The sequence below is a fragment of the Protopterus annectens genome, chromosome 3.part1 (genome assembly GCF_019279795.1).
Source record: "Protopterus annectens isolate FY-2018-M chromosome 3.part1, PAN1.0, whole genome shotgun sequence".
NCBI lineage: Eukaryota > Metazoa > Chordata > Ceratodontiformes > Protopteridae > Protopterus > Protopterus annectens.
This window is the reverse complement of record NC_056732.1, coordinates 970,398,252-970,422,841: the sequence shown is the minus strand read 5'-3', so window position 1 is coordinate 970,422,841 and position 24,590 is coordinate 970,398,252.

The window sequence follows — 24,590 nt, the reverse complement described above, 5'->3', positions numbered from 1 at the left end:
AAATTTCCTGAAATCATCAGAGATGGTTAATTAAGGTTTAACATGGTGGGTTTAGTTATAGTATATTGTAAGTTTATACTAAAAAAATATCATAACTTATTATCTTTATCTGTATCTAAGGGATTTTGTGATAAAGTGTTTTCGTTCATTATGATGGAATGCATCAGTTTTCAATTAGATGAATCACGAGTAAAAAGATTTTATTCAACATCTGGCATACTTTTTCATTTTTTTCAGCCTGGAATTCAGTCATTTTTCATGTTTATGTGATAATTGGGATTTATCCAGTCTATTACAGTTTTAAGTATGAAAGCCCTTATGTAAGATTCTATATCTGGAAAATTTAGCCCCCCCCCCCCACTTGTTCCCATTGTCTAATATGATGAGAAAATGCAACTCAATTTCTACTAGGATACCATAGGAATCTTAATAAGATTGAGGTTATTTCCTTAAGAAATCATTTCTCAGGTAATAGTAAAACAGCTTGGGTTACATACAATATTGTGATTTTCAATCACTTGTGCTTCCTTTTTTTTCATTTAAAAACAAGAATTTTGATTTTGACTTATTAAAATGAAGACCAGATGTCCTTTGGAAATTACTTATTAGTGTATCTACTTCATCTAATACCTCATTTGAATTAGGCATATATAAACCAAAGCTTTGTGTCCATGTTCATATTAATAAATTTCCTGAAAACATCAAAGAGAGGGTTAATTAAGATTTAACTTGGTGGGTTTAGTTATAGTATATTCTAAGTTTATACAAAAAAAATGCCATAACTTATTATCTTTGTCTGTATCTAAGGGATTTTTTGACAAAGTGCGTTCATTCATTATGACTGAATGCATCAGTTGCCAGCTAGTTGAATAATTAGGATTTATCCAGTTGTTCACAGTTTTAAGTATGAAAGCCCTTATATAAAATTATTTATCTGGAAAATGTAGCCCCCACTCTTGTTCCCATTGTCTAATCTGATGAGAAAATGCAACTCTATTTCTACTGGGATACCATAGTAATCTTAATAAGATTGAGGTTATTTCCTTAAGAAATCGTTTCTCAGGTAATAGTAAAACAGCTTGAGTTACATACAATATTTTGCGAAGTAATACCATTTTTATCAATTGTAATTTGTCCTCAAATGTAATAAACATGTTATTACACTTATTTACCAGATCATTGATTATATCAATAATTTTATTATTATTAACATTTAGTGTCTCTTGCATATTTTCACATAAGACAATCCCCAGATAATTTAAAGCGGAGACTTGATTGCCAATAATGTGATTCTTAATCACTTGTACTTCCTTTTTTTATTTAATAACAAGAATTATGATTTTGATTTATTAAAATGAAATCCAGAAGTCCTTTGGAAATTACTTATTAGTGCATCTACTTCATCTAACACCTCTTTTGAATTAGGCAAGGTAAGAAGCACATCATCAGCAAACAACATTATTTTAGAGCTATATTGGTCATATATGTCTATACCTTTTATCTTTGGGTTGTTACATATTAAAATAACTAATAACTCTATAGCTAATGCAAATAATATAGGTGACAAGGGGCAACCTTGTTTAGTGCCTTTGGTAATCTGAATTGCTTCAGAAGTAAATATTCCTATTTTAACATATGTGATTAAAACACTGGTTATATATTAAGAGCGCAGTGTATTTGCAAGCATTTCCACTGTATTTTTATGTGATTTATGCACACTCTTGTTTATGAGTAGATATTATTGTAAGCTAATTTTACAGCATTCTTGCCTAGGCATTTTTGCTAGTCTTACCACTTGATGCTCCCTTACCACCCTGTGTGTGTAACATTTTTACTCCCTGATGAAAAAATGAAATAAAGTTTAACTGAACAACTTGTCGGAGTAACTTTTTAGCACCTGGGATACCCTGCCTTGAAGTACGCTCTCCTGCGAGAGCGTATTATTTAAATTCAGTTAGCGTCCATCTAAATTTAAGGCTTATCTGGCCTCTGACTACATTTTATCAAAGAGTTACCTATTTAATCACCTTGTTTAAGGATAATGTGTCTACTTTCTACCACTAATGCCTGATTGATTTGGTGTGTGCACGTATTGATCTGCCGGCAATCTGTTTCTGTAAGTTAAGGCTGCTTAGTTGCTTTCAGCGATCAACAGTAGAAAACCCTGTCTAGCGTCCTGACCACATAGTTGTTGCTGCATGATCGTTTAATGCCATATTAGCCATACTTTATATCTGCAACTGTCCTGTAAATAAGGACTGCTTACTCCTTGTGCGGACATCCAGAAAGGCATTACCTACCCCCGTGGATTTAAAGTTTGCTGAGTTGCTTTCTGATTTTTTTTCCCCCTTATTAAGATATACAGTTAACTGCTGTTAAGAAAACATTCTTTTGGCTAACCTCTGTGGGAGTCTCACTCATTTTTCTTAGTGGCCGTTACCTGCACATTACTTAGGGAACTAGACCAGAACTTATTGAATAATTTATCTTGCCTCAAGTAGTAGTTTACTTAATAATAACTTACTGTGATTATTTGATTGTTATACAGTTTGCATTATGAAATTCTATTTTGTTTTTTGTTAACACAAGTCAGGCATTTTATTTTACTTTTGCTTACCTTTACTTATTGTAATTTTAAAGGGTATCTCTCCAGTTCCCTTGTGCTTGCTTATACATGAATGCTTAGACTATGTCTTAGTAGCCATATGGAAGTATTAATTTAAGATTATGTTCTTTGCAACCTTACATATTGTATAACACTGTCTGCACTTTGTCTTTACCCTGATTGCCTTAATAGTACTACTAGAATTTTATGTTGCCTTCACATCTAATGTAAACCTTATCTTTATAATCCTTCTACCTCTTTTTCTCCTATCCTGCATGAAAGGACCTGCCTGGTCATTAAGGACCCTTTTAATTTCTACCTTCAGCCATCCCAATGACTGGTCAACAAATTCTGCTGTTGTGGTGTTTAATTCCCTGTTTTAAACAGATCAAGAAAGTATGTTCCACCCTGGTCCTAAACATTAAAGTTGATCTGTTATATTTCTACTGTACCTATTATTAGTCTCAGGCTGATCTTTTCTAATTACAATGTACCTAGCTTAGAATGAATTTCAGCCACTAAGTCAGGAAGCCAGCAGCCAGATTCGTCTCTGTCCCTGCAGCATCTGCTTTTCACCCTCCCTGACTCCACTTTCTGAGCCACCTCTAACTGCTATCTCTATTACAGATACTTGTATTCTGCTCTCAACCCACTAGGTGGAAGTCTAATCCAGCCTTGTGTGAATACCCTTCTTCTACTTTATCTAGTTTCATTTTCTAGATTCCTTATCAGTTTTTCACCCCTTTGACTAGTTGCTAATCTTCCTGTGTTATCTCACTGCCCCTAGCATCTCTTTTCCCTCCTCCTAGCTGTTTGTTTTTCTATTTATTTTATTGCTCCCACTCCACTATCCTTTTCAACTATTAACTGCTTCACCACATTCTACTTACATGTGACCACTTTCTCTGCCTCAGGAATCTCCTCCTCTCTGATTGTCTCTGTAAAATCTTTCATATAGCTGCTCTAACCCACTCCGTTCACCCTTCGGGCTCACTCCGCTCCCCTACCCTACACCCAATTCCCCCCACCCCCAGTGGTCCTAGCCATATACTTCTGTAACCACACCCCCCATTATCACCCTATCACATGCTACTTCTACTTAACAGCCATGCCCCCAACTTCAACAATTTCTTAATTAAGTTAATTACCTTTAGGTCCACTCCCTAACCTTTCCACACCTTATCCTGTATTGCTAATATTTTATAGCTTCACTCTTACAACCACCTTTTTATTTAGTTTATTGTATACTTCTTCCCTCAAGCTACTTCATCTCATACAGCACTCTCTCCTTCTCCCATCCTTATTCTTACGTACTACACTCCTTCCCTCAACATACTCTAACTCCTTTTCTACACATCCGAATGGACCCAACACACAAGTCTATATACACAAACCTAATACTCTTAACTACAACTCTTGCTTCTTTTACAATACCATACACACTAACCTTCTTTGAACATTTTTCTCTTCCTGAGCAACATCACCCCTACCAGCAAACTCTACCAGTTTCTTGCATAAATTCCCTCAACCACAGTAACATAACCTCCACCTCTATCTATATACTTCCAAAGTACCACAGATCTACCCATGTTACTTACTTCCTTGTCAAAAAACCCTAAACAATTACTACAAAATCCTTAAGTTTGTACAATATCCTCAACAACACCCCTATTAGATGGTGATATTCATCCAAACCCTGGTCCCAATACTAATATTCCCAATAGCCCACACAACCTAACATCTCCTGCTATCACTACCCCAAATAGACCATCTAACTCCCTCCTGATAGCTCACCTTAACATCTATAGCATTAACAATAAAATTACCCACCTACATGCACTGTTAGAGGTGCACTCATTCGATATTCTCTGTATTACAGAGACATGGCTAAAGCCCTCAACTCTGGACCAGAATATTACCCCTCCTGGATATAATATCCTAAGATATGACAGCAAAATCAAAAAGGGTGGAGGTGTAGCCATTTTGTATAAATCTGAACTCCAAGTTTCACCCTTCAATGTGCTCCTACCCTCAGACACCAATGCAGAAACCCTTACTGCCAAACTACAATCAACAACTCCAAATCTATCTATCTAATTTGCACATATCTCCCCCCCTGGAAATAATATTAATACACTTGAAAACATACTTAGTTACCTCTCTATCCACCTACCCTCAGGAAACCATTGTGTTAGGTGACTTTAATATAGACTGGGCTACCTGTAGTTCCCCTAATTCTACCAATCACATAAATCTTCACGGATTCTCACAAATAACCACTCCTACTAGAATCCATAAGCCAAGCAAATAAGGAAACCACCCTAGACTGGATCCTTCTCAACAGCCATCTTGATACTTATAAACCAGGAACCCTTCCCAACGATATCAGTGACCATATGCTAACCTATATCATTTAACAAAAAATTCATAGCCCTAATACTAATAATTTTAAAACCTCCCATTCCAAAAAATTCTTTAATCCAGAGAGCTTCCAAAATGAACTAAAAGCATATGACTGGTCACCTATGTTTCATCTTCAACTTGATGAAGCAGTGATCTACTTTAATACTAGATTCCTTCAAATACTAGATTACCATGCCCCCTATCGCTCTTCCCGAATAAGGACCAGAATTGCCCCCTGGCTCACAAAACAAACTAGGCAAAAGATCCTCCTCAGAAATAAAATTTGGGTCAAATGAAGAGTCTCCAAAAGTCCATCAGATCAACTTTACTTAAAACAGTTAAGAAATGCCACCAAGAAAGACAGTCTCAGAGACAAAAAAGACTATTACTTTCACCTCCAACAAACCCACCAACAAAAAACACAAAAATTCTGGTCAGGCATTAACAAACTTCTTCAGCCAGGGCACTCTAAAACTCCTGCCCCTTTAGGATTCAACCGTAATAACTCTAACCAGATTCCTGATGCCTTTAATAACTATTTTACTGAAGCCATTCTAACCCTAGCTAATACTTTACCACCTATTACCACTTCCCCATTAAATACCACTAATACTCCATCTCCAACCTTTCATAGACAACCTGTACCTACATCCCTCATTTGCAACCTCCTTCAAAAACTTAAACCATGCACCCCTTCTTCTGACTGTCTTCCAGCTGAATACCTGCAAACTGTAGCTAAAGCCATTGCCTATCCCATCTCCATCCTTATAAATAGAACAATTTTAGAAAGCAAAATTCCTTCCATATGGAAAGTATCCCACATCATCCCTCTACACAAAGGTGGGTCATCTACCGAGCTCCCCAACTTTCGGCCTATCGCCTTACTCTCTCCAATAGCTAACATAATGGAAACATGCATACACAGACAGCTACTTGACCACCTTCTCCATAATAATTTACTTGCCAACTGCCAGCATGATTTTAGGCCATTCCATAGCACAACAACTGCCCTGCTATCCTTTTCTGACTCCATAAACAAAAATCGTAACAATAATACTTTCTACTCTGCACTATTTATTGACCTTTCAAAAGCCTTTGATATGGTGAACCATAACATGCTTATTGACATACTAAAAGCCCAATCACTTGATGCACAAGCACCACAAAGGTTTAAATCCTATCTGGAAAACAGACAGCAAGCAGTACTTTGGGATAATAATCTTTCTACTTCCCTCCCTGTGAACATTGGAATACCACAAGGCTCTATTTTAGGACCTCTTCTCTTTTCATTGTTTATTAATGATCTACATATCAAAATTTCTCAAGCCACCTGCATACAATATGCAGATGACTCAACTTTAATTTGTTCAGCCAAGTCTGTAACCTCTATCCAGTCCCTCACCCAAACAGTATTTAACAGTGTTGAAAATTGGTTCATGCAACACTGCCTCTTTCTGAACCCCCAAAAAACAAAATTATTGCTCTTTGCTCCTACTCAGAAGTCACCTCAACTACACTTCACAGTAACCTCTAACAATGGAACTAACATATCCCCTGACACTACAACCCATCTACTGGGAGTAACAATTGATAACAACCTTAGCTATGATGACCATATTAATTCTAAAATAAAGTCTGTCAACAAAAAAACTAGGCACCCTTTACAGAATCAAACCTTTTCTTACCCCTTCAGCCAGAATCACTATTGCCCAGACCCACCTGATCTCTACCCTGTTCTATGCTTCTGCAATATATACCAATCTATCTAGAAACAACCTCACCAAACGTTCCACCAATTACAATAACATAGGCAGATTTGCCACTGGCACCCCCTTTAGAACTCACCACTGTCACTACCTCAAACAATTGGGATGGTTAGAACTGCAGAACTAACTACTTTGTCAACAACTTATCACCCAAAGGATCCTTTATCACCCTAATAATACCCCAATCCTTACTAATCTGATTACCCCCTACAAAAATCTTGCAACACTATGCTCAGCTAACAAGCTTCTAGTTTCCACTATTAAATCTAACAACAAAGCTGGGGACTCACTTTTCACCAACACAGTAGGAAAAAGCTGGAACCAGTTTCCTAGTGAACTTTCCTCTCTTGCTTCCACTCGTCTTTATAAAAAACATCTTAAAGAACATCTTAAATTTCATTGGCTTTGTCCATGCTCTAACACTGACTGATATCTCATTTCCCTTCCTGCTCTCTCTACACTTCTCTACTCCACTGTTCTATGTTGCCTATCTGTAATATTGATTTATTTCATCACACTAAAAAAAAAAAAAAAAAAAAAATTTTTTTTACAAATCAGAATTTTTTTTATTTTGATTGCTCTCTCTCAAATGATTGCTGTCTGTATTTGATCTTAGTTTAAACCTACTAAAAGACTTTGTACAAGTTTATCTGACCCTCAATGTAAACAATGTGCTGTAATTCATTTGACTATTACTATATATTGTAATCTTTGTCACTGCTAATGCTTGGAGCTTTTCTCCCCGGGCCTCTACTGAAAATAGACATATATCCAGTTAGACTAGCCCAGTCAACAAATCTAAAATAAATAAATAATAATAAATAAATTATTGTTATAAATATTCTTTGTAAGTATGGTAAAGGAGAGGGGGAACACCAAACAACTCTAGAGATTTAACCAAGTAAGTCCAATTCAAAGAATCAAAGGCCTTTTCTATATCCAACCAGTTATCAATGCTTCTTGATTTTCTCTTCTGTTAGTATTCTTTTAATGTTGTCATGCATATGTCTGTTGTATATGAAACCAGTTTGATCTTTATTGACTATTTTGGATAATGGTATTTTCATTCTAATTACCATAATTGACATAAATATTTTATAATCATTATTCATTAAGGATATTGGTTTATAAGATTTATAATAATTAGGATCTTTGTTTTCTTTTAAAATATGAGTAATTAAGGAATAACTCCATGATGTAGAATTAATGCATGAGATTGAACCACAAGTAATGTTTTATGTAAAAGGAAAGTTATGGGTGTAGGAAAAATGTATATAATTCTATGATTAAACCATCTATCCCTGGACCCTTCCATGTTTACTTCATTTAATATTATTCATAATTTACTTCTAACTGGTTTTTACAGTTCTATTTTTAATTCTTCAGGATTTTTTTTTTTATGTTAGGGGTTATCATTTTGATATTTAAATGTTCAATGATATTATTATCACTTTTACAATGTTCTGCATAATGATATTAAAATACATCTAAGATCTCACCTATGTCTGAGACAACCTTCCTTTTCCCCTCATATAGGATATTAGAAACATTATTGGCTTCTGAGTGCATTTTAACTTTCATAGACCGATTATGTAAATGTTTTGGAGAAGTAGGATAAGAGTTTATTTTTAATCTTTCCATGGCAAGGTTAGCTTTATGGGTTAATATTTCAATGTTTTTTTTTTATTGAGATCTTTTATTTTCTTTTTATTTTTAAGAGAATTTGCATCCTTTTTAGGTTTAAACAATAAGAATTGACTTTGCAATTCCTGTAATTCTGATTCCCATTATTTAATTTTATTTTTAACCAACTAATGGTCTTACCATACACATATATATATATGTATATATATATATATATATATATATATATATATATATATATATATATGTATATTTATATATACATATATATATATATATATATATATATATATATATATGTACTATGTTAAAGGGCTACACATTACAATGGTACAGATATGCACACACATCCATACATTGACGATCATGTGCAGATATATATATATATATATATATATATATAAATATATATATATATATATATATATATATATACAATATATAGGATATATGGGTACATACACATGTACACAGACAAAGGGTATTAGTAGCTATACATGTGTAGTAGTAGTGTGGACGTACTGGGTGAAATATATATCCCCAGCCACAAGCCCTGTAACCGGTACCTGTGTATGGTGTGGCAACCAGCCTCACAAAGGGGATACTTACATTGCACATATACCCACTCACAGTTCAAAGGACATGACATGACACACAGGTATGTATAAACAGACAACCTTTATTTGTGTACCATACAATAATGTATGCCATTTCTGACAGCACATTGATGTTGATGTATATAACCAATGATGTATGCAAGGCCTACACATAACAGTCAATGCAGACAGTGCAGATATATATCATACTATTGTGTCCAGGCTAAGCCCTTCAATTCGTACAACATTTGACAACGGATTTACCTGCACGATACATAACAGTCAACAATATCAGATGTAGTTCAGCAGCCTCCAATTACATCCTGTAGTCAAGGCCTAGGGGGGCATTCTTTACTTGTGGTAATGTCAATGTACCTGTCTGATGTATGGTCCCTGGCCAACAAATGTTGTGGGTGGCCATGCTATGACTGGGATGATATTAGGAATGTTAGCAGTGGTGAATGATAGGCCATCACCTAACAACCCATACCCATATCACAGCAGGACAAAGGCTGCCATATATTTGGAGGACAAAGGCAGGAACGCAGGGCCATACCCGCAATATTGCAGTAACACACCCTGGAACATGCTGGTGTTACAGGATGTGTTGCAACATGCCCTTATGCAGGAATACGACATCAAGTACACAAATGGATATAAATGGATATAGCCATGTACTGCTAGCACACAACACACACACTGCCAGTGTAATATCTGACACAGGACCTGTGTGGTGGACAGACAACACATGATAGGCACACCTCTGTCCAGCTAGCTGATGGCCCACACTAGTGAGTTATGCAGACAGACTGCAATCCAAGGTAAACTAGTATATATGCACACACACACGCACACACACGCACACACACACACACACACACACACACACACACACACACACACACACCCTGTAACACCAGTACTATGCATAGCATTACACCACTCTACTCTCAGTCTGTCTGTATGTCCTGATCCTCCTTCATATATGTAGCTGCCCTGAGTGTGCAGGTACTCCTATAAGAGGTATTACTTCATGTTGTCTGTAACATTGATGCCCACACACAGGAAGGATGTCCATCACACAGGGAATGTACAGGGAATACACCCACATGATATAGGGATTCATAGTGAATGGTTGCCATGACAGTGGTAATTGGAAGTACTACACATGTGTAGTCATATATATATATATATATATATATATATATATATATATATATATATATGGCTATCTGGATACGTACATGTCCATATTGTCCCACCATATGTCCTGGACATAGTGTGTAGCTCTACCCCAACCACTATAGCCCCAATGTAGTAGTGCAGGGGGATGTCTGGTATGTATAGCTGGTATATTAGTAGACATTTGCTACTGTCATTGAGATTGTTGTCACAGACACGGTGTGTGTCGAAGGTGACATATGCTCATAACATGTGTGCCACTGGCTACTGACAGACATCCTAAGGTTATCATGGTACAGTACCTGCATATATAGCAGGCTCGACAGCCATGTCACAGTACAGAGTAGGTTACACCTGTGTGACAGTGCATAACCACAACCAATGTGAACACAGCCACAGCCACATATGGTACGCTAGCATACTAGTACAGTATATGGACTATCTGTCCTACATCATCCTCATATGTGCCACTCACAGAATGACCCTACATATACTGGACTGCTACACAGTCCAGTCTGATGGCTGTCTGTGGTATGGAACATGTGTGTGTATGGCCCTACACACATGTAAGGTAATACGGTACCATACAGTGGGGCAGCATGTAACAACAGATAGAAGGGGAGCTAGGACAATGACATCTACCACAGTCTGTGCACAGGCCACAGTATATATATGAAAAATACACAGACTGCCGACATTCACCATCACTACACAGCCCTCAGTAATGTATAAACATCCACAGAATTTCCAGGGTATGTTATTAAGTGTAACTGCTACTCTACATGACATGTGTAGCACTCTGATATATCACTGGCATGTTATCACATATGTTGACACCGTTTCCGGTGTACAGCACATATGCACCACTTCATGCACGACATATGTACAAAGGTTGACAGAGGTGTGGCTGACAGCACATACACAGGGCCAGTATAGACATGTCACTGTGATACCCTCATTAATCTACCATTGTAACAGGGTTTGTTGCAACATATGTCCAATGAGGGATATGTAGTCAGTACCTGTCACGGCCTTCACCATCAACAGACTGCATTCCTCATGGTACCTTCTGCATTCCACGGATAGATGCATTGTGGCTAACACATGACACCAAAGGCACAACACTGCCCAGTCTGCAGATGAGCCTGCAGATGGAGATTCCTGATATATATGGAACTGACATGGCAAGTATTGTGACATGTACAACAGGCATATCCAGACAAACGCTGTTAATCCAACATTACTCCACATGCAGTAGGGCAGAACATATAGTTCGTAGGCAGGTCAAGCACATCCCCCTCCTGTTTGTTGCCCTCTTCCCACAGTGTATGTTGTTAGAGGTAAATCCCCAACCCATCTAAAATGCTTTTTGCCAAATGACAGTTCTAGCTCCTGCTCACAGTTACAGACAAGGGCCAACACCACCAGGATGTTCCCAGGTAGTGGAGTGCATTTCCATGCGATTGACTATGGGAATGTTACCACACCTGTTCTACATGCAATCGGCTAGGGAAGGCCTGCAATATGTGCAGAGGCCGTCAGCTGATCATGAGCATCATGTTAAGTACACCTGCTGCTGCCTAAGCAATGCAGGTGTGGGCTTCCACATCCACCAGAGAGGGTGTGGGGGAGGCAGACAGAAGCAAATACATGTCAGGGAGGGGTGGGATGGTAAAACCATCACACGTTTGTGTCACACACCTACCAACACAGGGTATCGAACACCTGACAGCTATGTAGTGCTATCACAGTCCGATGCTGTTATTGAATGTGCCACATGGGTTATCTGGTGGGGAGCACTCAGAACATATATGTGATGGTGAGTGACATCTGCTACAGGGATACGGTAGATATACAGTAGGTGACGTACATGTGCCTGTTTGCATGAACAGGTGCCAGCGTCAGCACAGGCGCACTCACACAGGGACGCACACGCATTAACACACTTGGCAGGGCTAGGAGTTCAACCCGTCACTAGTGGGATTGGCACAACACATCAATGTGCAGGGAACACATGCACCACATGGGTGATACGGAGGTCATATGGGCAGTGAGTATGAGGGGGTGTCAGACATAAGGCAGCATACTCCACTGTGCCCTGTGGGGAGTAGTGCTTGTGGATATGGACATACATACCATACATCACACACACAAACACACAGGGTCCAGTTCGGACATCCATGGGTGCATGTCTGCAAGGGTGTGTGTTGGCCAACAATGCCAGCAGGCTTTACAAGGGTAGGCGATGGGTATACCTTGGCATCAGCCCACATGACAATGGTCTGCATTGTGGCACAGGCATTTAGCTTCTGCATTTGCCTGCACAGGTAGGTATTGCATCCGTCTTTCAGGCACCTGGGTGACCATTGTGTGTGGCCAATGCTGTGCATCACTTGCCATGTATGTGTTCCCTAGTCCCTGACTTGGATGGTGTCTAAGATGTGCACACATACCACATGCATGTACAATGACACGTGGAACTGTACCTGGGGTGTCTGGCCCATACTGTGAACACAAGTTATCATCAGATGTGCCAGTCTTCCCCACGTGTGGCAGGGAGTGGTACTGGTCAGCAGATTTACCCTGCATCCACATCGGTAGCATGCTAACAGCATTTCCTGATGTCAGTGTCATCTGTCCATACATGCCATGTTTTCAGGCATGGTATGTCCATTGTGAGTTACATGTGAAGGCACAGTGGGATTGATAACTTTGATTGGCAGGCCTTGATGTCACATGTATGGGTATGGCTTTGCACTCCAGCCTCTCAGCCATTTACATCTGTTATCCTTGTATGGTTGACATTGTGTAGGGCTACCATAAATGAAATTAGCAAAACCCCTCCACATTGCCCCACAGAATCACAACCACCTCTACATAGGGTACGAGTTTTACACACACACACACACACACACACACACACACACACATGTCATGTCTGGGAGTAGAACTGCTACCTAGCTGGTTTACTACACTACAGCACTGCGCAGTTGTATTACGCGCCATGAACATTACTGAAGTTCATCTTCCCCAAAGGTGTATTTCACAATTAATGACATCATCAGGACTACCAAAGTAGGGCATTTATAATGTACTGAGAGTGAGTAGCCTATAATGCATTGCTCCATACACAGACACTGAGACACACACATATCACATCCAGAACTGGCATGGATGGAGATGGAGCACTACCACTGTTTTAAATCACACTACAGCAGTACGCAGTTACAGAATGCGCTATGGCGATTACTGGGCTATCAATTTCCCAGAGGTGTACTTCTAGATGAGTGACATCAGCAGCCTTGGCAAAGTAGTGTATTTGTATTGTATGGAGTGTGAGTAGCCTAAAAAGCATTGCTCTCTACCCAGTCAGACACACACACACACACAGTTGCCAGGGATGGGGTTTGAACACCTACCTAACTAGTTTATCACACTACAGCAGTATGCAGTTACATGATGTGCCATGGCAATTTTTGGACTATCAATTTCCCAGAGGTGTACTTCTAGATGAGTGACATCAGCAGCCTTGGCAAAGTAGTGTATTTGTATTGTATGGAGTGTGTAGCCTAAAAATCATTGCTCTCTACGCAGTCAGAGACACACGCACACACACACACACACACACACACACACACACACACACACACACACACTTGCCAGGGTTAGTGTTCAAACACCTACCTAACTAGTCTATTACACTACAGCAGTATGCAGTTACAGGACGTGCCACGGCGATTACTGGGCTATTAATTTCCCAGAAGTGTACTTCTAGATGTGTGACATCAGCAGCCTTGGCAAAGTAGTGTATTTGTATTGTATGGAGTGTGAGTAGCCTAAAAAGCATTGCTCTCTACCAAGTCAGACACACACACACAGACTCACACACAGTTGCCAGGGCTAGGGTTCAAACACCTACCTAACTAGTTTATCACACTACAGCAGTACGCAGTTACAGGATTTGCCACAGCGATTACTGGGCTATCAGTTTCCCAGAGGTGCACTTCTAGATGAGTGACATCAGCAGCCTTGGCAAAGTAGTGTATTTGTATTGTATGGAGTGTGAGTAGCCTAAAAAGCATTGCTTACTAGCCTGACAGGCACACACACACACACACACACACACACACACACACACACACACGCACACAAATACACACAGTTGCCAGGGTTGGGGTTCGACCACCTACCTAACTAGTTTATCACACTACAGCAGTATGCAGTTACAAGATGCGCCACGGTGATTAGGGGGTTATCAGATTCCCAGAGGTGCACTTCTAGGTGAGTGACATCAGCAGCCTTGCCAAAGTTTAATATATGTATTGCACGGAGTGTGAGTAGCCTAACAAGCATTTCACTCTACACAGTCAGGGGCAGACAGGCACACACACAAACACATGCTCACACAACTGACAGGTCTGGGGTTAGTATTACTACCTAACTACTCTGTCACTACAGCAGTACACAGTTATGGGACTCGCCATACATTTTACTGAGCTATAGCTTTCCTAAAGGTGTAATTCACATTGGATGACCTCAGCAGGCTTGTCATACTACTGCTATGGGGAGGGCAGTGTGTGCATGGGCCACACCACATTCATGTAGGGGTTGACATGCCACATGCGGGCACACATTGGGCCATATGTCACAGGTGTGTGTATACAGCTACTAGATGGCTGCTTCCTTGTACAGTCTTGTTGCACAGCTGGCATGTACACAACATAGTCTGTCATGCTGACAGGTACTGGTGGCTAGTATCTGCAGTGGGTTATATTGCACCTCATGTGTTGGGGGCCCTTAGGCTGTGTGCCAGTTTGGACAAGCCCGCATGGCTCCTAGTCATAGTCACCCTCTTCCACACATCTATGCTCGTGTGCTTATGGCTTATTATAGTGTGTTGTCTTTACATATTTGTCTGCATTCCTAGTCACTGTGTGTGCAAGGCAGGAGTGGTGCATACCGATGTGTTCACAGTGAGAACTGCAACTACCAGATATGTCTGTTCCACTGGTGTTTGCAGACATGGCCTTCATGTGTTTGTGTGTGAGCATGCCCAGTGTGTCCTCTCAGTATGTTGTTGACTGACATTGCCTTCATTTCTCTAAGTGTGTGAGCACGTCCAGTATGGCCATCTGTGTTGCATGTGTGGACCATGTCCAGGTTGTTTGTACTGCGGTGCTGACCTTTTGCTGTACACCAGTGGGTAGAATGCTGTGTCTGCAGGGTATCCATCAGTCATTTGCCATTGACTGTTGCTACATTTCTGCATATCGGGGGGGGGGGGGCACCTGACTGTTTCTACTGTTCTACACAGTAGTGGGGGGGGCACACCTGACTGTTACTCTATGTGTACGCTGGATGGGGGGGCATACCTGACAATTGTACACATTTGCTAGGACTGTATGGTAAGTCAGGTACTCCATTTCTGTCTGTAGTCTTACCTATCCTGCTGGCCAGGGCTTATCAGTGTAGTACAGATCCTAGCTTTGTTTACCTACATATTAGTATCTGACTTCCTAGCCTTCACAACTTACATAGGTTCATAGGTTCATACTAGGCTATCTGCCCTGGGGCAATTATAAGCCTAGCCCAATTCTGTATGGCTTACGCCACCCCTTGATTTGAGTATACTGTGCCCTTTTTAAGGTTTAGTTTACTGGGACTCTGTCTAATAGTGACACGGCAGTAATCCCTGGGACAAACCTACGATCCCCCATCCACCTATCGAGATTCTTCTTGAAGAGATTCAGTGAGGTGCTCTGCCTCACATGAACTGAAATTCTATTCCAGAGCGAAGGGAGCCTCTGGGTTATGAACCTGTCCTTCCAGCAAGTTCTATTTATTTCTGTGCTGAGGTTCAAGTCCCTCGAGCATGTGGCTCTAAGGGATTTAGATTTACTGAGGTGGAGCATGTCCATTAATTCTGGATTTGACATAGCTTTGTATGTCAGGCATAGATCGCCTCGAAGTAGGCGGTATGCAACTGAGTAGAGCTGGAGTTTTTTTAACCAAGCAGCATATGGCATCTGTTTGAGACCCTTGATCCTCTTGGTGAGGTACTTTTGGGGTCTTTCTAATTGCTGCAGGTGTCGGGTAAGGTACATCCCAAAAGGGGCATTGTATTCTATGATGGGCCTGATGAGGGATGAATAAAGGGGCACGATTACCTCTCTTGATCTAGATGTGAAACCCTTCGTGATGAGGTGGGCTATGTAGAAGGTCTTTCTAACCACTTTGGCAATGTGGTTTTCAAAGGAGAGATTGCTATCAACTTCGGTCCCCAGGTTCCTAATAGCTTTCTCTGTGGGTTTCCGCCTATGTGGTAATTTGTGGGCACATTGTTTTTGCCAAAGGGTATGACTATACATTTTTTGGCATTTAGCTTTAAACCATAGTGCTGGCACCAGTTATCTGTCTCTGTGAGACCTTTTTGAAGGATGTTTGTGTCAGCTGGAGAGTCGATTATGGCGCCCAGTTTGCAGTCGTCTGCGAACTTGGTGAGCCATAGTCCTCCCACGTTTGCCTGTACCTCGGAAAAGTATATACTGAACAAGAGTGGTCCCAGGACAGAACCCTGTGGGACGCCACTTGTGACCGGTTTCAAGTCTGACATGGCTCCAGCAACTCTCACTCTGTGGGTTCTGTCTTTGAGCCAGTTTGCGACCCATCTTGTGACATAGGGGTTTATATTTAAGCTGGATAGCTTATCTATGATGCCCGAGTGGGGTATTGTGTCAAATGCCTTTGCAAGGTCCAGATAGGCTGTGTGGACTACCTTCCCTTCATCTATGGCTTTGGTGACTGTTTCAAAGAAGTCAACCGGGTTCAAAAAGCAGGATCTGCCCTTGACAAAGCCGAACTGGGTAGGATCTAGTGTCTGTAGGTCCCCAATGTCTTTGTTTATGAGCTCCATGATGATCCTCTCCATAGCCTTGCAGACTAAGCTAGTCAGGCTTATGGGGTGATAGTTTCCAGGGTCCATAGAGGCTCCACCTTTGTGGAGTGGGACCACTGTTGCTGTACGCCATTTTGTGGGCACATATCCTGTAGTGAGGCTGAGATTGTATAGCTGTTTTATTTGAGGGATTAGTTCCTCTTGGAGTTCATGTAGGATGCAACCTGGGACGCCATCTGGTCCCATGGAAGCAGTGTTTTTTGCTTTGGAGAGGGCAGCCTTTACCTGAGCATCAGAGATGTTTGGGAGGCAGCCCTCTGCCGGGATAGATACTTGCTCTTTTGGGGGGGGGAGAAGTTTGCACTGAACCTGTCTGCCAGGATATTGGCGATGTCTGTGGGTTCAGTGTATTTTTTGTCGTTTAGAATCAACTCAGAACAAGTCTGGGAGTTGCATCCCAGGTTCCTAACATAACTGAAAAAAGCCTTATGATTGTCTTTGGTATCCTGTGCAATTTTTCTCTCGAAGCTGGCCTTGGAGGATTTTATGAGGGATCGTAATTTTTTGCTAGTACTGATCAGAGATGCCTTCCCTATTAGGGATTTTGCTCTATCATGTAGTAGCTTCCTCCTTCTGTTGTACAGTTTATTTATGGCAGGGGTCCACCAGACTGGACGCCTGCCTTTGGATGATCCAACTGCCTGGCCTGCTGCAGTCTGTCTGTGTAGGCCTGGGGGAGGGGTTAACCATAGGGCACATTCAGAGGCCATAGTACAGCATTTGTTTGTGTTTGTCTTCACCTGTCCTGCTGGCTGAGACTGTTGCTGGGTATGTGATCCTTCCTGACTGCTATGTGTGACTCTTATGGACACCCCTGTCGCTCAGGCCATTTTCTGCAGTGGGTTTTGTCACCCTGTGTATTACTGGCTACTATGGTGACTCCAGTATGTGTTACAGATCTCATGCTGCTACTATGGGTGTCTACTCTCTGCTGCTTTGACATCCGGCCACCCAATTCCCTCGCATGTTCACATCCATACCATAGGTACAGGTAAAAACACATTCTACTCCATTTGACAATTGATAGGTTGATTGACTTACCTTGAGGGTGTGCCGGACTTGAGGATGGTGCTGGAGGGCTGCATATGTGGCATGCACATAGTACACTCCCTATACATGGTTATGCAAAGGTAGTGTCATGTTTGGCATCCCTTTTACTGTCTGTGCGAGGTCAGAGAGAGGTTTCATTCCTTGGGGCCCTACTGTGTCAATGCATATGCTATGCATTGCCTCTTTGCCAAGGCCAGGGCATACTGGCCATGCCCCCTTCTGCCTACTGGAGCAGGCTCAGGTCGTTCCTCCGAGTCACTCTGTACCTGTACAGGCATTGGCATTGTTGGGGGGCTGTGTGGCCCTGGCCCATGCTGTTCCTGCTGCAACTGTTTCCACAGGATCATATTGTGTAGCATAGCACATACCATTACTATTTGGGTACATGTAGCTGGTGAATACTGCAGGGCTCCACCAGATGTGCCCAGACACTGGAACCGTGACCTGAGCATCCCAAGCACATGCTCTATTATATGTCTGGCCTGTGCATGTGCATCATTATGGCATTGTTGTTCAGATGTGTGTGCATTTCTGATGGGTGTCATTAGCCAGAGTTCCAGTGGATACCCATCATCCCCCACTAGGTGACCATAGGGGATGTCCCCATCAGCAAATCTGTGGTACAGCTGCATCATTTGCCATATGTCTGAATCGTCATAGCTTCCAGGGCAGCCAGCACACGCATTCAGTATAATGCCCTGGGCATCACATATGACCTGGCAGTTGATGGAGGGGATGCCCCTGCGATTGATGTAGGCCATACCCTGCTCACCGGGTGGTGCTTTGATGCACAAGTGTGTGCAGTCTATAGCACCCACTACCCCAGGGTAGTTAGCTATTTGGTGGAAGAAACGCATATTGCGGGTCAACACCTCACATGTGTTGAGGAAATCTACGTGTTCACTGGCAAGTGCTGACATGGCATCCAAGAACTGGTGGAATACTCTGGATGCTGATGCCTGTGAGATATCCATGGTATCCCCAGTTGTAGTTTGGGTGGTACCTGTGACTAGTATACCTAGGCCTACACATACCTTGGTATCCACTGGGATGGGTTCCCCTCGGCCAGTGTGGTGTGTCAGGTGTGACCTGCAAAGCTCAGCAATTTGCTGTAGGAGGTCTCTGTCCATCCTATAGTGCTCCACTATCTCCAGCTCATGTAGCCCCTGGTAGGTTACCCTGGGTCTGTACACTCTTCTCTGTCTCCTCACTGTGGGTTGTTCGGCAGCATTGACATACTCGCCACCCTCAGCCTCTTGCACATGCTGTTCTATGTTGCCTGCTGCAGCCCTTCTCATTTTGTAGGTTTGGTTTTAAAATTTCCTCTCTTGTATACACCGGTGGTGTAGAATGTGGAAAAAACAGGGGGGTAGGTGTTTGCTTGGTTTATAGTGGTGTTCTGGGCTGGGCTGGTCTGCTTCCTGTGTGATCAGCTGATTCTGATAAATTTCACCTGGCAGCTCAATTAGGTCTCCTTGATTACCCTCCTACTGCTGTTTCCCTTCCCATTGTCACCCTGTTTAGGCCCGTGTGCGTGCCACACAAACGGAGTGCTCAAATGTGCACAGAGCTGCTTTTCCTGGTTTAACTTCCTATTTCTTCCTGTACAATCCGGTGCACGGTGTGCACACCCGCTTACTCTTTGTAAAGAGTATTAGGCAGGTTTAGACACACCCCCTAACTTAGCTGTGCTATGCTAGGAGCAATCCCGAACCACAGGTCTCCAATCCACTTACAGTATGCCTGACACACACCCCCATGATGTCACCTATATCCTAGTCTTGTACCCAGCTATTTATACTCTTACACTCTTGGGACCTGCCTCACACCCTGGGAAAATCTGGGATTCACTAACCCTTCCCTCATTTGCATAGGATTGCCTGCTAATGCATAGTTACATGTCCCACACTGAGCCTCCCCCCTTAGCAACCATTATGCACTGGCCAGGTTGTCTTCTGACTGCCATTGACTTGCATGGCAGAATACTGATTTTAGTTAGAATGCTTATTTTAGGTTTATTTTATTGATTTCCCCCCGATCCTGTTTGTGCGTCACTGCCCTATGCTTAACCAGGCGAGATCGGCGACAATAAAATTAAACGTTGTTTATTTTTTTCTTTTACATTTTGCAATTCCAATGGCCTTCTACTTGGACATTGGCATGCTTCCTTAATGATATGCAGCCTTTATTTGGAGATATCATAGCTCCATTTTGTAGATTGTTGAACTGTACTCGGTTACTAACCGAGTACATTTCTGCACACTGCACTCATCCTGCACGGATGTCTGCCAGCTTCCTGGATTGCATATTACCCTCATTTGCATGATTTTCACCTGCAAATGAGGGTAATTTGCATACAGGAGCTCAGTCCGTGCAGGATTAGCCTAAGAGCTCACGTGCACGTCCCGGGAGCTCGTTCCTGGATCGCACGTCGGCCATATTGACAAAAATAGCTCTTAAACTAATCCTGCACTCTATAAAGGGCTTTGTAAATCCAGGGGTATATCTGTAATCTTGATAAGAAAATAGTAGTGAGTTAGTTGCTATAATGTTAAAACGTATCTATTTATTTGACTGTCTCAATCCATTTTGTTAAGAGTTTAGCAGTAGAAGATAAACATGAGGATTTCTTATTTGTGGCTTTGGTAGTATCAGTGATACAATTAAAGTTGCCACCTATTATGTTACCTTTAGAAATATTTGTAATAAGATCAAAATGTTTTGTGGCTGTCCCAACCTACCCCAATACCGGTAAACCAATATAAGTTTACTAATGTCCACAATCTATTATTTCATTTCAGTATAACAATGGCTATAAGTCCATCCTTATCTACATATTTATATGTAATTTCAGGGCCTAGAGAGCTCTTTTTCCATAAAATTGTTACCCCTCCAGTCTTTGATATGTATGAAGAGGAAGCTAAAGTTATGTATTCACTGGAATTCCAAATAAATTTATCATTCATTTTAAAATTAGTTTCTTGTAAAAAAACTACTTGAGCTTTATTTATTTCTAGAATAGATTGGATCCCTTATTTGGATTATTTAGCAGCCCATTAGTATTTAAAGATACCAATGTTAGGTCCATGTCACATTGCTTTTAGAAAGTAAGTTGATTTTACTATTCTCCCTTGATACATAAATCTCCTCCTCTGGTGTTAGCTTTATATTAATTCACAGATTCCCAATTATCTTAGTCTACAATGTTTTTTTCATGTATATAGGTAGAAAAAAGCTTGAGTCAGGGTTATTAAGACTAGAAAAAGATTTAAATAATAACATATTAGCTATAATTAAACTAATGTAGATTTTCTCAATTCCAGGACCTGCCCTTGCCATGACCCCACCTAGTCTTCCTTCCCTTTATATACCCTCAAAAGGACCATACTTAGTACCTCTTTACACCTCTCGCCAATGTGTCTACTATTCATTTGCATAGTTTTATACTACTGCCAATCATTAGCAGACTGGAGTTCCGCTGTGGCGACCCCTAACCGGGAAAAGCCGAAAGACACAACAACTTGTGATATTTACTATACATCTTATCAGGCTTTGAGTTTTCTTATTAAATTTATGTTTCTAGCACTGGTAGATTGTTATTTCAGATACAACATTAATATATAAGCAACTAACCAACCATATGACTCAAATACAAGAAAAAAAGGATTAAACCATTATGATTCAGGAAATAAAATGTGTATAGAAACACTCATCTCCTAAATTATTCTCTTTTAATATTGTATTTGTATTGTTGTCATTAGCCCACAGAGTTAGCAATTCTGTTATTTAAAGGGTAATTAACTAAATAATGGACCATCAAAAATATAATCAAAAAAGATACTACAGGTGCTACTGAATTAACTTGAATCTTAAAGAAATCAGTAAAGTATCTAGTGGTCTTCATTACTTTACATATATATGTAGACAGTATCTGGTTTTCCAATGAAAAAATGTGGACTTGTTCACTTATAATAATGTGTTAATATTGATCCAACCTTCTTATTAATAACAGTTTAAATATATCAGTAACAGTATTAGTATGCATCCTTTTTCAACAAGTCCTTTTCATTCTTTTGAAACTGTTAAAATCGTATGATAATAATTTCCTTTTAATCATTAGATTAGTACAGCAGACAGATAATCCATGTGCAGACCCAAATACACATAAGGTTACGTGTGTCTGTGAATATGTGCATATTTGAACTGAATTTGCATAACAGCATCATGTGACCAACTATTTACATTACTGAATAGCTGATTCATAAATGTACCAATGTAACTAAACAGTTCTTATCAAAATGTAGTTTACCAACAGTAACTCAAAAAAAAAAAAACTGATTAGCAACTGATTTCTAAAAGACAGCAGCCAATAAATAGCTAATTTCAATTAATGGGGATCCTAGCATGCACATGGCAATCAATGATAAATTACTAATGTAATCCCAATGATGTTTAAAGTGTTAAAAACATCATATGTCTACTTCATAGGGTACTTAATAACATAGACATAACATATTCCATTACATCTTAGGTTACTTTTGGGAAGTCTGTCTGTGTTATAAGCAATAGCCGGGGGTCTAGCTAAAAACACATTTTCAGAGACATATACTTACTAGGAAGCGAAGTAGTAAAAAAAAAAAAACACCAACTTCAGGATGTTATGTATATGTTATGTAAAAATCATGTTATCAAACAATGAATTGTGTAACATTATAAAGCTTATATAAAAACAAATTATCAAGTAGAATGAGAGATACTCAGTTTATTGATGTGCAGGGATACAAAATGTCCCACCCTTACACATGACTCCAATCTTTTAATGGAGGGAATACATATTTCCAATTATTGGTGGACTTTTATCCTTTCCCCTCTCTTTTCCTCTCTTCTCCTCTTTTTTGTTGTGTTATATTTTGTTAAAGCGCTTCATAATGACCCATCTGAATGCTTGTAACCCTCCATTCATCATACTGTTTTAACTCAGATTTCCTGTCCCCTGAAGGCATTTAACAGCCAATCACTAAACTTATTCCATTTCCATAGCAACACTATACAAACATCAGGATTCAGAGCTGTAGTGCCTGTATTGATGTGTCATCACACGATCTGTCTTAAGCTCTTAAAAAGCTTCACTTGCAGTAGTCAAGAGAATTTAAACTCTGATGTAAATCTTTGTTTATTCATTACCATTAGGACCTTGGTTCTGTCCTTGGAACCGATATGGCCATTTCCAAGCTCATGCCAGCCAAAAACTCTCAGCTAAGACCTACCCATAATGCCCCTCTCCTAGTTACTTCAGATCTCATTTGATGTGTTCTTAGTCAGACGTGCTAGCCATCTCTCTCAAAGCTAATTAGAAATTTGTTAATTTTAAGACAGTTTCTCTTCAAAATTATTTAATTTTTAGTCAAATTAGCCCTTCCTCACTGTTGCCTATAACCTAGGCCTATTTCCTCCCCTTTTCCTTGTTAATTTAATTTTTCACCTTTGCGTTCTGCTGTGGTGACCCCTAACCAGGAAAAGCCGAAAGAAGAACAATGAACCTTTATTGGTACTGTCCCTCTCTCCTGTCTTTGACAGGCCTTTCCTTTTTACTAGTGGTATTTTTTAAAATAACATCATTGGTATTTTCTCCTTTGATTTTTCTACAGGATAACCTTGTTGCCCTACTATGTCAGACAAAGCTAAGTTGGGTTTTAAACAGCGTGACAAGTGTGGATGTAAGATGCCTAACTCAGATACACATGTTCGTTGTGTCTACTGTTTGGGCGTGGATCATATTAAAGCTGACTGTGACATTTGTGTTAGTTTTAGTAATTGTACACTAGCAGAATGTAAAAATAACCTTATCTTAAAAGGATTACTCAAGACACCTTTTCAAAGGCTCTATCAGGGTCGGAGGTCTCATCCCCTCCAAAGACCAAAAAACATAAGGAAAAATGGATTACTCAAGACACCTTCTTCAGAGGCTCTATCTGGGTTGGAGGTCTCACCCCCTCCAAAGACCAAAAAACATAAGGAAAAATGGATTACTCAAGACACCTTTTTCAGAGGCTCTATCTGGGTCAGATGTCTCACCCCCTCCAAAGACCAAAAAACATAAGAAAAAATGGATTACTCAAGACACCTTTTTTTGGAGGCTCTATCTGGGTTGGAGGTCTCACCCCCTCCAAAGACCAAACAACATAAGGAAAAATGAATTGTGCAAGACACCTTTTTCACTAGGAAAGTTTATTCTAGTAAATGGACTAGGTTCTCTATATGGGCCAAAGATCAGAACTAAGACCCTTTCTGTATGCCTATTCAAAAGATCCTACCATTCCTCACTACTGTATTTGCATACAGGAGCCTCAGCTTCAATGATCAATGAACATTTAGCAGCTATCACCAAT